General features: G+C 43.5%; 1 protein-coding gene, 2 non-coding genes and 2 pseudogenes across 3 annotated transcripts in view; 1 reads left to right on the top strand and 4 right to left on the bottom strand.

The window, feature by feature from the left end:
* The window catches only part of nlgn1 (neuroligin 1), a 708221-nt gene that overhangs the window by 632468 nt on the left and 60371 nt on the right, over positions 1-15382 (bottom strand). The window lies entirely within an intron of this gene.
* On the bottom strand, positions 8313-8421 carry LOC144694330 (U6 spliceosomal RNA). Its single transcript, XR_013579714.1, has one exon. It is a non-coding gene; the product is annotated as a U6 spliceosomal RNA (small nuclear RNA).
* On the bottom strand, positions 9105-9218 carry LOC144694328 (U6 spliceosomal RNA; annotated as a pseudogene).
* On the bottom strand, positions 9730-10119 carry LOC144694193 (large ribosomal subunit protein uL29 pseudogene; annotated as a pseudogene).
* Positions 14923-15029, top strand: LOC144694322 (U6 spliceosomal RNA). The gene has a single exon (XR_013579709.1). It is a non-coding gene; the product is annotated as a U6 spliceosomal RNA (small nuclear RNA).

Below are 15382 nucleotides of genomic sequence, written 5' to 3'. Positions count from 1 at the left end.
CAGAGAGGAATTCAAAATTTGGGTCAGAGCCCCTGCGATCTCCTCCCTTGCCTCCCTCTACCGTCTAGGACACAAATCATCCGGACTTGGAGGTCTGTCCACTTTTAAGCCTGCCAACACCTCCAATACCTTGTCACTCCCTATATCAATTTGCTCAAGAACCTCACAGTCTCTCTCCCCGAGTTCGACACCTTCATCCTCATTCTCTTGGGTGAAGACGGATGTGAAGTATTCATTCAACACTCTACCGTTGTCCTCTGGCTCCACCCATAGATTGCCCCCTTGGTCCCTAATGGGCCCTACTCTTTCCCTGGTTATCCTCTTCCCATTGATATACTTGTAGAATATCTTGGGATTTTGCCTACTTTTACCAGCCAGAGTTTTCTCATATCACCTCTTTGCTCTCCGAATTGCTTTCTTAAGCTCCACCCTGCACTTTTTGTATTCTACTAATGCCTCCGCTGATTTCCGCCCCCCCCCCCCGTACCTGCTAAAAGCCTCTCTTTTCCTTCTCATCGTATCCTGAATATCTCAGGTCATCCATGGTTCTCTGGGCTTGTTACTGCTTCCTATCACCTTAGAGGGAACATGTTGAGCCTGTACCCTCCCCATTTCCTTTTTGAACGCCCCCCCCACTGCTCTTCTGTAGATTTCCCCACCAGTAGCTGTTCCCAGTCTACCTTGGCCAGATCCTGCCTATTTTACTCCCCCAATCCAAAACATGCTCCATCTGCCAAAGCTTTGACCACTCACTTAGTCTATGTCTCTTCGTAGTGTTATGCTTCCATCTACAAAAATCTTAGTATAACAACATAAATTTTAAAGAGGTTTTTTTTTGTAAATAAAATTTCTAAGTTATGTACTTAAAATGTATTTTTTTTTACTTAAAAACAATTTAGATTTGATTTTCATGTACAATACTTGTTCTTTTTGGAGTTGTATTTGTAACTTAACTAAATACTTAGCTGTTTCTTCCATTTCCTTTGATGGTCCTAATTTAATGCACACAAAGATAAGGGCCAGTTGGCATAAGTGACAATAAAATAAGGACTTTGCACTGAATTTTATTCAAACCAACCTACTTGCAGAGAGGGTGGATGCAGGCAGAAGGTGAGGAACCCTATCACTACAGCTTCAGGCTCTGCTTTGCCTGCCTGGTAACTCAGCTACGGCATTAGCATCCCACTTTCAGGTTTCCGAACCAATCACAGATGCAATGGTGACCCACACCGGTCAATGGAAAGATTTAGTTTGTTACCATTATGAGGTTTAAAAGATTATTATTTTTTGGGACTGTCTTTAATTTAAGATAAAATGAAGGGGATCGTGTAACCTGTTCTGCAGTCTGCCTGACAGTAAGCCTGGGTAGTTTGGTTGTTTGAGATCAAAGGAAGGCTTAGATTGTTTTCCTGAGAAGGTGTGAGGTGTTTATGCTTGGAGACAATGGCAGCAACAGTGTCTGGGTTTACGATGCATAGACTGAGTCTCCTGAAGTCCCAGAAAGGTGCTGTTGGCTATTGGGTTGCAAATAGTTGCACTGTAAACTGTTCATTTACTTACAAAATAAAAGGGTGTAGGGATTAAGGATAGCTAATTAGCATCTCTACCTGTATGCAAGAAAGATAGCAGAGGAAGCCATTTTTTAAAATCAGATTACGGGCGTTCTTACAAATCACTGAATATCACAGACAGACAGACAGCAGAAGTTCTGTGTTGTCAGCAGACAGGAGAGGCTGCTTGACTTTGCAATTTACCACAGCCGGATATGAGAGGAATACAGTTTCTAGTCAAAGAAATGCATCCTGCAGCCTTCTACAGATTCCAGGAGATTTGTTCTGACATGGTCGGGGGAAGAATCACCAGGATAGACTTACTGTTGGTTACTGTTGGCGGGGGATTTAAGAAACTATCTGGAAACTGAGGAGAAATGCCTGGAGGTGGTCACTCGAAGTTACTGCTTAGCAAAACGGGGATATGGGAACCTGCTTGAAGCAACTGTGGATTATTTGCTGTGTTATGATTCCAGTTGATGTTAATACTGGACGTCAGATCCCAGAGTGAAGCTTGGTGTGGTAGATTCTAACTTTCTTTTTTTTTAAGAAACCGTGGAGGTCAGTTATTGAACACATTTACAAGAGTCTGCTAGTATACTGTTAACACAAAGAATAAAACATTTATTAAGAAAAATGAACTGTATTACACCAGACAAAAAGCTTGAAAGGATTTCAATACAGACACTAGAAAATGATTCAAACTCACACTGTTCCTTTTATCCCAGCAACCCTTACATACAAAACCCCAATGAAAAGTTACCAATGTCTCAACACCAAGGTTTCTTGGGTTAGCTCAGTTTCAAACAATTTTCTTCCAGCCAACTTCTGAGCATTTACTAGATGCTTTTCTGATATCTCTCCAAGACATCCAAAAACCATAATCTGAACTCACTATTACTTCAACTTCAGTGCAAACGCACGAGTTTCCTAAACTCAGCTCCCCAGCAGACTTGCAGAACTTGGAGCGATTAGACCCGCCTGCCCTCTGGTATACGCACACTAAATGACCACCTTTCTGCATTTCCTTGTCTCTCAGTGATTCTTCTCAGTGATCTCAGGACCTCAGATCTCAGTGACTCAGCTGAACCCCTGTCGCTAGGCAACAAACACAGCTTTTCCTACTTTATGGCCTGAATCTTCCATTCGGCGTGTGGGGGCGGGCCCCGCACGCCAATGCGTAAAATGACGCACAGTGACGTCGGGTGTGCATCCCGACATCACTGCGCATCATTCTGATCTTCAGTTTGGCGGGCACACACCGGAGTTGGCTGCTCACCCACTGAACTGTCAAAGGCCTGTTGAGGCCATTAACGACCTAATTGAACTGATTGTCTGGGCTGCCCGTCCAACCTTAAGGTTGGCGGGAAGGCGAAGAGCCCAGGTGGCCTTTGCATTTCTCATGAAACCTCATCCACGAGTGGGATGAGGTTTCATGAAGGCTTTATAAATTAAATGAAAAATGATATTAAAATACATAGACATGTCCCAGCTCATGTGACACTGTCACATGAGGAGACATGTCTGAATAATTTTAATTCTTTTTTCAATTTTTCAAGTTAAATTAATCTCCCTGAGGCATCTCTGTGCCTCAGGGAGATTTCTGCGCCCTCTCATGCGCACGCGCGAAAGAGCGCAAGCTGCGACTCTCCATCCTCCCCCCGCCCACACAGGTAGCGCTGAGTGCTTCCGGGTGCGCATCACAGGCGTTAACAGGCCCGCCCAAGCAAAATGGCGGCATGCTGCCAATCGCGGGCTGCAATCGGCTCAGTGCCCGCTCCCAAACTGCCCACCTGACAGGGAGAAAATTCTCACCTATATTTTCTTAAATTACACTAAACTACTGACCCCTTGGTAACCCATCTCTTCACTTCAAGATTTGTAAAACCTCATTAAAAATGCACATTTACAAACAGAACCCCAGACTTCCCGACACCCTACTCACAAAAGCCTCTAGTGAAACTAAAACCAGGTTTCACCTTTCTTAACACCCAAATACAAAATATAAATTAAACTTAAAAGCTATACATTATTCCTAACAGTTATAAGGACTGCAATTCCGTGGATAGTGTGTTAAGTATAAAAGGGGAATGTTCCTTTCTGTAGTTTAAGGTATGTTGCCTACAAAAATAGTGTTTAGTCAAGAGTGTTTTAGACATTTATTACAGTAAAAGTTTTAAAACATGAAATCTTGATGTTATTCTTTCAGCTTTTGACCAGAAGTTCAAATTTCTTATTAAAGTTATAGGTCTCTACAGGGATCATAAGTTAAAGGAACCCCAGCAGGGGTTGGAATGACTGCATCCTACACTGGTTCTGTAGGCTTCAGGAAGGGAAAGGATGTGAGCAAGGCATGGGAAGACTGCCCCCAGTTTGCTGACTTCTCTGGAGGTGATGCTGGAGATTGAGTGAGACTGCAGAGGTTCCCATGGATGGGAGGAAGGCTCAGCTTCTCAAACCATGCAGGCATGGATGGAAATGGCCGACAAAATAAGCATCAGGAATGTGGTCCCTCAAACCTAGATACAGATGCCGCAGAAATGTCAATGACCTCCCACTGTCAGTTGCCAACACACTCACTCGGACGTCCCCAGCATTTTCCTGCACAACACTCCCCAGACCAACACAACTTGCAGATTCACTCCTTTGTCTTTCTCCCCAACAGGCTAATTCCACTTTGATATTGATGAAGCCTGTCAGACAACGAGGCTCTCACATTAGATGCGGTTGCTGGATTACGTCAGGTACAGGGAGTCATAGACTGCACATGTGACAATTGTCAATTGTTAATTCATTCCAAAGCCAGTTGGTGAAGTAGGAAACTAGGTACAAATCTTTTAATTAATACTAGATTGATTTACAGAATGCAACATTACAAATGTCTGCCTCTTCCCTAACCAACACCTAGTGTCCTAAATGTCTTTCTTTATATGCTCTTTTTAAAACTAAATTAACAAACACAAACTAATTAACTAAAGTGGCACTGTAACAAAAAGCCAAGTTTTCAAAGGAAACTTTAAAAATTAAAATGTCATTACCATAATGCACTCCAGCCCCTGCAACGCTCACCAGCTACCAGAGGCCTCCAATGTACCAGCGAACACTGCATGGTTCCCTCTCCAGGGACACTCAAGCGCGAACGTAGCTGGGGACAGTTAGGTCTAACAACCCCTCCACAGCCCGCTGCCCGGACCTGTTAAGTGACCACCTTGGCCACATCCTCTGGTCTGCCCACACACCCCACACCGGGTGACCAAAGATCAGGAGCGTAGGGTTGAAGTGCAACTAAATTTTGTGCAGGTCTCTCTTTATATATGCTGAGATACCTAATCAATGCCCTCAACCTGTATATCCTTAACCTTAATAATACAATTAACTATACCATTAACAGATTCTTCTTTTCTGTCTAAATCAAAAAATGTATCACACAAACAATATTTCAAAACAAATCGAACAATAGAGAAAAAGAAAAAAATAATTTCCCATCTTCTGTACACCACAGCATAATACATGACATCCCTTTTCAGGGCCTTCAATAGTCTCTTTGTGCAAGCATTCCTTTTTGAAAAGCAATCTGACAATTGATGATGTGTGTCCACCCATTTTATCTTGGAGATATCTTTCTTTCCTAGCATCACTTTTACACTGGTAAGGTCAATTCTTAACCTTATCTCAGTCACACTCTTTGTCCAATGTACGTTCTCCTATAGGAAACGGTTATCTATTAGCATTCAGTGTTTCCACAGCTAAAGCGCTTTTACTCACCCTTTTTATTTTTTAGATTCACAGGCCAAGGGACAATATTTTCCATTTTCATCTACCAAGTCTCCTCTCCTATCCCTTTCTGGACTACTGCTACAGGGTCTCTCCCTTCCATGATCAGAGCTTCTGTCACCAGTACGTGATTGTTTCCTAGTGCAAGAGTCATTTCCAGATCCATTAGGAGAACTCACACTGCGTTTTCTTGATTTTAATTGTTTCATCCTATTTTTCCATCCACAGATCTTGCCGCTTGTCCATCATCTTGGACATTTAGCCAATGTTTGAGTTTGCCGGTAGCTTTCCCTGCTCTCCCAAAAATAATTGCATTCCTCCATTCACTGCACCCTTCTGGTATGTACATCACCAGAGTACCAACTTTAGGTAGTTGTCCTTTGGATTCTACCTCTGTGTTGTCATCCTCGAACCAACCAGAACTTTCACACTCCCCGACCTTAATTTGATCCTTACTTGATTCACATTTTAGCCAATCTGTTCATTGTTGAGGTGCAACCACCATCTAACACAGCACAATTAAATAAATCCCCAACTAGTACACTCATTACCGGATAAAAGCTTCTCAAGACCAGTGTATTTCCCCCAGGTTGATCAAAATCATCTTCAACTACCGAAATTTGTGTAGCGTCACTTCAGAAACTTTGCTGTTCCACTCGGGCTATTCATCACACTGATATTTTGAGTCACATGTGAAACACCCGTTAACAGCTCCCCGGGCATTTCTGGGGATCATTCTTCTATTATTACTACTCCAATCCTGTCATCTGCCAGATCTGCTAAAAAATGCCTTCATCCTTATTTCTTTTGTTTATAACTCTTATTTTCTACTGATGCGTGCATCCTATATCTCAAAAGGCCACAGTCAATCATTGAGTTCTCCATCCTTTGTGACACTGCAGAATTTCCCATTTGCACCAAAGCTGCTAGAAATGACTGCTTCCCCAGGAAATTTTTTAAAAGCAGTAGACATCTGAGTCAAAATGGTATATTTTTCTGAGAACCGAACACAAGTTAAGACCAGGAGCCTATCCATGTGTGACACTTAAGCACAATCCAGTAATTTAAATGCAAGCACTGAATTAAATTTCTGCAATCTTTGATGCAGTCTGTTAAAGTCCATTATATATTCCTCTATGGAATGACTGTTAGTCTTTCAAATCTATCAAAGTCTGACCATGCCTCATTGGCAATTAATAGATCTTTCTTGTAAATTTCATGCATTAAGTTTAATAGAAGACCTAAACCTTCATCGGTATCCAACTGCCCAGCATCTGGGTCACAAAATAATTTGCTTCTGATTTTACTTTTGTTAGGAAGCGACAGTGCCAAGGCCATTCCTTTTTTTTTCTTCTTTGGTAAGGACAAAACCTGTGTCCACATATACACATCATTTTTCCACCGGTCACAGGGTTCAGCTTCAGTGAGTAATCATGTCCTCACAATTTACATTTGCTTTCAGCCATTCTTTACAAAAGTAACTCAGATTGCAATCTTCTGTCTGAAAAAAAATCTAAGTTTCCAATCTTCACCTTTAGGCAATGATTCTCTGCTACCATGTAAATTCAAATTGTAAAGCCAGTTGAAGTAGAAAATTGGACGCCAATCTTTTACTTAATATAGATTTGTTTACAGGATGCAACCTTATAAATGTCTGCCTCTTTCTTAACAGCGCCCATATGGGCTTTATACTCTTGGGTGCCAATAAAAATAAACAAATGGGCAAATTAACTAATTAACTGACAGTTCCTTAAAGGGACACTGTAACAGGCAAATCAGATTAAAATGTCGATGTGGGGACTGATGATGCACTCCAGTGCATGTTGAGACCTTCTGCAACCAGTGGGCATCAGTGTACCAGCGGACATCACGTGCTCCCTCTTCAGGTATACCCGGCCACAGAAGAAAAGCAGACAGTTGGGCCAGATGGCACCCTTTATCACCCGCTGCCTGGACCTGTTAATGGCCACCTTGGCAAGGCCCAGGAGCAGGCTTACCAAGAGGCCCTCCTCCATCCTCGATCCCTCCACACCAGGTGACCAAAGATCAGGAGTGTGGAGCTGAAGTGCAACCAAAATTTGAGCAGCCCCTTCAAATAATAGAAGACACCTTACATACACATGGAACATGGGCTCTTCAAGGCCGCAGAAAATACAGGCGGCCTGGGAGTCCATGAACCATCTTAGCCTCCTATTGCATCAATTGCTGTGTGCAACATGCTCCACACCAAATCCTCGATGGTAAAGGGGAGGACTCTCACATACAGAGCCCTCCACTGTAGGGGCCCCTGCCACCTCCAAATGGTAGGACAGAATACCAGTGTGCCCGGACGGTTGATGACAACAGAAAATAGGGGCTTTATATGCTTTTTTGAGAAAAACCAATAATCAGTCAAATAAATTCACTATTAAGAGGGGTGACAGCCCCTGATGGGGCAATGTAACAACAATAAAGCTTTAAAAGGAAACTTAGCTCACTAAATTAAAATGGTGTTCCCAGGGCTGATGATGCACTCCACCCCGCAGTGCCCATTCACTGAAGGCCTCAAGCGTACCAGTGGACACTGCGTACGCCCTCTCCAGGGACATCCAGCTACAAACATAGAGGGGCAGACTGTCGGGCGAGACGACCCCCTTGACTGCCTGCTGCTTGGACCATGAACCATCTTAACCTACGATTGCACGGGACTGCTGCATGCAAAAACCTCTACGCCAGGTCTCCAATGGAAAAGGGGAGGACTCCCACGTAGACAGCCCTCCACTGGAGGCCCTCGCCAGTGCCGGACAGCGGGACAGAACACCACTGGATGTCCAGACGGTTGATGAGGGCAAGAAAGTGGAGGGTGTGCAGCAACAGCCTATACAGGAAACCCCTCTGCGCCGAAAGAAAAGACACTGAAGGAATTTCCACATGACGGCTCAAATTGTGGGTTCGCGGCTCCCAAGTGATGTGTCAGGGCGCAGAACCAACGTGAAATTCCATTTGAACAGGGGTCAGTTCAGGTGAGAAAATGTGCATGTCATCTTTGCACAGGTGCCAGGCTAATCTACTCTGTATTATTCCAATTTTAGTACATATGTGCTGCTGAAGCAAGCGCAATATGGGCTTTATATGCTCTTTTAAGAAAACTAATGATCAATAAAATAAACTAATGAAAGGGATATCAGCCTCTGATGTGGCACTTTAACAGAAATAAAACTTTAAAAGGAACCTTAGCTAAATAAATCAAAATGGTGTTTCCGGGCTGATGTTGCACTCCAGCCCCCACGGTGCCCACTGGTCGCGGAAGGCCTCAAGTGTTCCAGTGGACACTGCATGCTCCCTTTACAGGGATACCCAGCTGTGGACATAGCCATGGAAAAGGGGAAGACAGTCAGGCCAGACGACCCCTCAACCGCCTGCTGCCTGGACCCATTCATGGCCGGAGGAGCAGGCTTACAAGGAGGTTTTTCGCACCACCACCACCACCCCCTGCCCTGGGTGACCCTAGATCAGGAGCCTGGAGCTGAAGTGCAATCAAAATTTGAGGAGCAGCCCCTTCAGAGAGCAGAAAAGCCAGGTCCCCAATGAAAAACAGGAGGATTCCCACGGAGAGAGCCCACCACTGGGGGCCCCCACTACTGCTGGACAGCAGGACAGAACACCACGGTGTGTCTGGACGGTTGATGAGGGTGAGGAAGTGAAGAATATGCAGCAGTAACCCATACAGGAAACCTCTCTGCGCCAAATTAAAAGGCACGGGGGGAATTTCTGCAAGACAGTTTTCAGTCAAATCCTCCCAAATTTGTGGGGCCAGGGAACCAGTGTGAAATTTGCATGTCATCCTTACGCAAGGGTCTGCTAATCTTCTCTGTATCCCTCATATTTTAACATATGTGCTGCTGAAGTGAACACAATATGGGCGTTATTTTTGAATACATTTATTTTACAATTGCCATTTTCCCTCATTATTTACACAACATGACTCCATAGAACCTGGAAAGGAAATCTGTGGGTCAGGGTGTTTGTTTTGTGTAAGTAACGCACGATGTATCCCTGCTGCTTCCACACTTTAATAGTTCCTTCAAGATCCATTTTACCCTTAATCACAGCAAGTCGATAATCCGGGGGTCAGTGACGAGGTCATTTTTCATGAACATTTCCCGTACTTTATCTCGTTCCTGTTTCACTGTGATATCCAGGTTGAACTTCTGTATAGTGTTGGGCACCTCCTGGTACCAGGCCCGGTAAAGCTCCCACACCTCCCGCTTGGCTTCGTTCTGGTTCTGTGACAAAACCAGCTTCACCACCTTGATTGAACCCATCACATGGGCGCCTCCAGCTGCTGCCATCTTCACGCAAACTGGGAAAGCTAGGAAATTCCCATCTGCTGATTGGTCCTGGGCTTTACATCTTCTGTGGCAGAATATTTATGCTTTTACAGCAAATTTGCGCATGGGGTATTGCCACTCTTTCCTTTGCTGTTTCTTGGTATTCAAACTCTCTTCATATTTGCTTAGTTGACGCATGGCACGAATCTTCTTGGGTCGCAAATCCAAAGGCTTGTACTTCTTTCCCTTGTAGAATTTTCTCAAGTTCTCTTTTTGCATCGGATTGATGACAGTCAGAATTCTTGCAATGGACGTGCACACGACATGGATTTTAGAAAGCCTGGATGCAGCTCCTCCAGTTCACTTAGCAACATGGGGCTGGGAGAATTCAACATTGAAGTCATCCAGCTATTTCAGTAGCTCCTCCTTTTTCTTGCCATGCAGAACACACACCTTGATTTTTGCCATTTTCTTGGACAAGCGCAGGAAAAGAAAGTTAATTTCTCCAGCTACCGTTGTGGGATTTGAATCTATGTCTCTGGATCATTTATCCAGACCTCTGGATTACTAGTCCGGTAACATCACCACTATGCTACCATATACACTGATAAAAATGAGCGTTCAGTGCTAAAGTGTCCATATTCTAAATCGTCTTACAGTGTGACAGTAACAATTTAGGGATTGCAGCTGAACAGAGCAAGCAACATGCTTGCGTTAAGACAGTTAAATCTCATTGGTCAGTACGGGGATTGAACCCTTGACATTATTAGCAACTCACTCTAATCATCTGAGCTAACTGGACACCAAATTGAGACTTGAGACTTGAGTTTCAGGAGTAAGATTCGAGCACACAATCTTCTGACTCAGAGACAAGGGGCAGAATTTTCTGCCTGTCAGGCGGGGAGCCGATCCCTGCCGGAGAAGCGGGCCCCGCCACCATTTTACGTGGGCAGGCCAATTAAGGCCCGCCCAGCGTGACGTCCGGTGGGAAGCGCTATGCACTTTCTGTGCGGGCGGGGAGGGATTGCCCAAAAGCGAGAGTGCGCTCTTTCGCGCATGTGCATGAAAGAGCGCACATCTCCCTGAGGCAAAGTGCTGCCTCTGGGAGATCGCTTACACTGTTAAAAATATGAAAAATGGAAGAAAAAAAATTCCCTAACATGTCCCCCTCATGTGACAATGTGGATGGATGGTGGTTGTCACCATGAGATGGGACATGTTCATAATTTACATAATAAGCTTATTAAACTTTTAAAAACCCTACATGAAACCTCCTCCCGCCAGTGGATGAAGTTTCATGTATTTTCTATTGCCCGCCAGAACTCCTGGCCTGCCCGCCAACCTTAAGGTTGGACGGGCAGCTCCTTTAATTGTATAATTGATCCTGTCAATGGCCTCAATTGGCCATTGACAGGTCGGCGGGCTGGCAGCTGATTTTGCTGCGGGCCCGCCTTCCTGAAAATTTAAATGGGCCGGGATGACATCGGGGGTTCTGCCCGACGTCATCCTGCCTCATTTTACGTGTCGGTGAGCGGGCCCCGCCCCCTGCTCGCCGACGACAAAATTCTGCCCAAGAGCTGCTGGGCCACAGCAAACAAACTTCAAAAAACAAAGAGATGCTGATACCCGAGATCTTCAGTCTAACGCTCTCCCATCTGAGCTATTTCAGCTTTACATTTATGAAGTTATGTTTAAGGAGGGGGAAACCAGGATATGAACCAGGGACTTCTTGATCTGCAGTCAAATGTTCTATGACTGAGCTTTACCCCTGAAGATATTTAACCAATCAATACTCTCCACCTGTATGTCCTTAACTTTCATAAACCAATTAACATACCATGAACAGCAATCAAGGTGTCCTCAGATCAACCAGGGGACAGAAGGCAGCTGCTGTTGCTGCTGATACTGGCTTTGGCATTGCTCTGCTGGTTATGTTGTTGTTCTTCCACGTGTTGCTTATCAGAGGTCCATGTTATAGTTACATAAGATGCCCTTATGCTGCAGTTAAGGCTGACGGCAAGGAAGTGCAGAGCAAATTGGACAAAGTCCAAGATAGCTGAAATGACTTCCATAAAACTGGAAATCTCTTACAAAGCAGTGAAAGCACACTCTCAGAACAAGTCCTGTGAGCACTTGTTTTCACATCAAAGAGATAGGTGGCAAATTGGAGGAGTTGGGAGAGAATTCTAAAGTTCCACCCAGATGGCTGTAGGATGTGTTCCCATTGGTGGAACAGTGTTGGGATATAGAGAGACAGGAGTCAGAGGAATACGACACCAACCTGAACATGATGGGCTGAATGGTCTTCTTTGGTGCTCAGTAGCCATCCAGCCCAATCTCACTTTTCAGCTTTTGGTCTACCCTGTAGTTCACAGCATTTCAAGCATCTCAAGCATTTCCAGGCTTTTTAAACATTGAGGGTTTCTGCCTCTACCAGCCTTTCAAGCAATGAGTTCCAGATCCCCACCACCCTCTGGTGAAAATCCTTCCCTCGAATCACATCTAAACTTCCTACTTCTTATCTTAAATCAATTCCTCTTGGTTGTGGACCCTTCAACCAAGAGACATTGGGTCTTCCTATCCACATCCCTCAATTTTATACACTTCACTTTGGTTTCCTCTTAGCCTCCCTGTTCCAAAGGAAGCAACCCTAACTCATTCAATCATTATATAGTTACATAAACCAGATTACATGGCCAGGACTGCACACCGTCCTCCAGCTATGGCTTAACAAGTATAACATCTTATATGCTATGCCTCAGCAAATAACGGCAAGTATTCAGTGTTGCTCCTAGACTGCCCAACCATCAGAGATCCGTGGGCATGCGCTACTACATCCCTCTACAGTTCTCAGCACCTTGTCACTTATTGTGCATTCCCTTGCCTTGTTAACCTACCCCAAATGTATTACCTTGCGCTTCTCTGGATTGATCTCCATTTGCCACTGTTCCGCCCATCCCCAGCTTTCTTCTTAATTATCAAATACACATCCAATTTTTGTATTATCTGCAAACTTCTTAATCATACCTCCTACATTGACGTCTAATTGATACTGATATTATTATTGATATGTACAATAAAAAGCAAGGGACCTTGTACTGAACCTTGTGGAACCCCACTGGAAATAGCCTACTAATCACAAAAACACCCATCGACTACTATCCTTTGCTTCCTGCCTGGACCAATTTTGAATCAAACTTGCCACTTTGGGGAAGACATAGTGTAGCATTTCAGAATGGGACAGGATGTGTGCTGCAGACTTTTATGCATGTTTGATATGAGAATGAAAATCTATGATGGGGAATTTTGGTTTAATCTATTCTGGACTTGACAAAGGCAAATAAAGAGGTTTTAGCAGTGGTTGGACCGAATTGGGGTGGAAGTAAGCAATCCTTATATTTGAAGAGGATATTGGTTTGAGGATGAGCTCAGCTGACAAAAAAAGGTTGCAAACAACCTGATTTATCCTGCAATATTGGCTGGGGAGGTATATGAAATTAGATGCAAGGGGGATGGATGATGGTTGTCACCATGAACTACTAAATAACAAAAGACTTGTGGGTGCTCCCTGGCTGATGGATATTTTTGTAATCAGAAATCAACAGTATGTCAGGCAATACCTTTTTGTCTTGTGTCTGCATTTAGGTTAATGTGTGAAATCCAGGTAGCCAAATGGGTTCTACCTATAATACCTTGAACTATTGCAAAGCCTCCCAGCTAGAGCAAGTTCCAAGTTTTCAAGTCCTCCACAGGATGGTGATGAGGGTTTCCCCTTGGTTCATACAAATATGAACTGCAAACTGGTAAATCTGGCAAATTTTCCCTGTGAAGGTATAGAAGGTTCACACATACCGAAGCTTAATTCCATTGTGAATTTTACACAATCCAGCCATCCCAGTCAAGTCAAAAAACAGCAGATGGCATAGCTTGGACACTACTGCATGGTCTGGGAATGTGGATCATTGCATATTGATGGGAGAAATAAGAATGTCCAAGTGTCATTGAAAGAGGATTTTGTCCCTGCATATATTGGTCCTTTTCATCTAATTCATGCACCACTCCTATGAGATTTCTATCCTCCCTAATCTGTTAGTTGCAACTTGCTATGCTGCAGTAATTGCCCAGACTTCAGAAAGGCAGAACAAGGAAACAAAAGTACAGGGAAGATGAACAATGCATGAGAAATGCTTCCTGTCAAAAACTGCTGCAAACAGTAGAACACCAACCTCACTTTAAAAATTCATTCTAGAAAATCAGAGTAGTGCAGTGGATTATGCACTGACCTTTCATCTCTGGGACATATTGAAAACTAATCCAGACTGATCAAATGACTGTCTCCTATTTTGCTGGCTGCAAGGGTTTATTTTGAAATGTGTATTTGCAGTTTCAATTTCATTTCTAAAACACAAAGTTTTCCTTAATTTATCAAATATCTTATTCAGAGACATCACTTTGGATGGGAAATGGAAAGAAATGTTACAGGTAATCTAAGATTTGAGTTAGGACAGAATGGAGGGAGCTTTATCCTACATCTAACTGTGCAGTACCTGACCTCAGGTATCACAACACAGAAACAAGCATTTGGCCAACAAATCAATGCTGCTGTTTATGTTTCACACAAACATTCTCCCAAACTTTTTTATCTAACCCCATCAACATATCCTTCCATTCCTTTCTCCCTCATGCATTTATCCGGCTCCCCCGCTTCTACCAGTGATATTCTAACATTTCTCTGTGTAAAGACTATTTTATATTGATGGCTCCTAGTTCCAGTCTCACTCATAAATGGAAACATCTTTACATTAACCCTAGCAAACTCTTTCGAAACCTTCAAGGTTTCCATTGGGTCCCCCCTCAGCCTTCTCTTTCCTAGAGAAAAAAAGCCTCAGTCTGTTCAATATTTCCTGATAGGAAATAAACCCCAATTCTTAGTTTGTTTTTTTTTAATGGCCTTTTTAACCTGTATCACTACTTTTAATGATCCACATATCTATACCCCAGATTCTTCTGTTCCAAATGTGCACAGCCTCTTATTTTTCCAACCAAAATGTAACATCACACATAATTATATTGAAGTTCAAATGTCAGTTACACACCCATTCTGCAAGTTTATTAATGCCCTCCTGAATTTTGTCACAGTCCCCTATGGTATCATTCGCAAATTTTAAATTGTACTTGCAATTTCTGAATCCAAATCATTTAAGTTAATAGCAAACAACAGTAGTCCCAGCATGGATCCTTGTGGGCTACCACTTCTAGATAAAGAGTGCCTGTGCTACTTCTTCCCTGTGCTTGCTTCGGCAGCACATATACTAAAATTGGAACGATACAGAGAAGATTAGCATCGCCCCTGCGCAAGGATGACATGCAAATTCGTGAAGCATTCCATATTTGGTGTCAGCTGTGGCTCAGTTCATAGCACCCTCGCCTTTGAATCAGAGGGTTGTGGGTTCATGTCCCACTCCCGGAAAACCAAGAACTGTGATTGTACTCGAAAGAGTTGCAATCTGTGACTGTTGATAACTCGAAAGAGTTTCTTCCCTGCCTTCTTTTAACATGCATTGATACAATCTATCTAGGCTAGAGATTTTGTCCTCTTGAAGCTATAGGAAGATTGGCTTATTCCTGTTCCTTTCAGTCCCTCAAACCTGTTCCACTTCAATGAGATCATAGCTGAGTGTCAGTCATGGTTCAGTGATAGCACGTTTGCCTTGCTCTCAAGTCAGTAGGTTGTGAGTTCAAGTCCCA

The sequence above is a fragment of the Cetorhinus maximus genome, chromosome 19, assembly GCF_964194155.1.
Source record: "Cetorhinus maximus chromosome 19, sCetMax3.hap1.1, whole genome shotgun sequence".
NCBI lineage: Eukaryota > Metazoa > Chordata > Chondrichthyes > Lamniformes > Cetorhinidae > Cetorhinus > Cetorhinus maximus.
The sequence above is the reverse complement of the archived record's forward strand: the minus strand, read 5'-3'. Positions and strand labels throughout refer to the sequence as shown.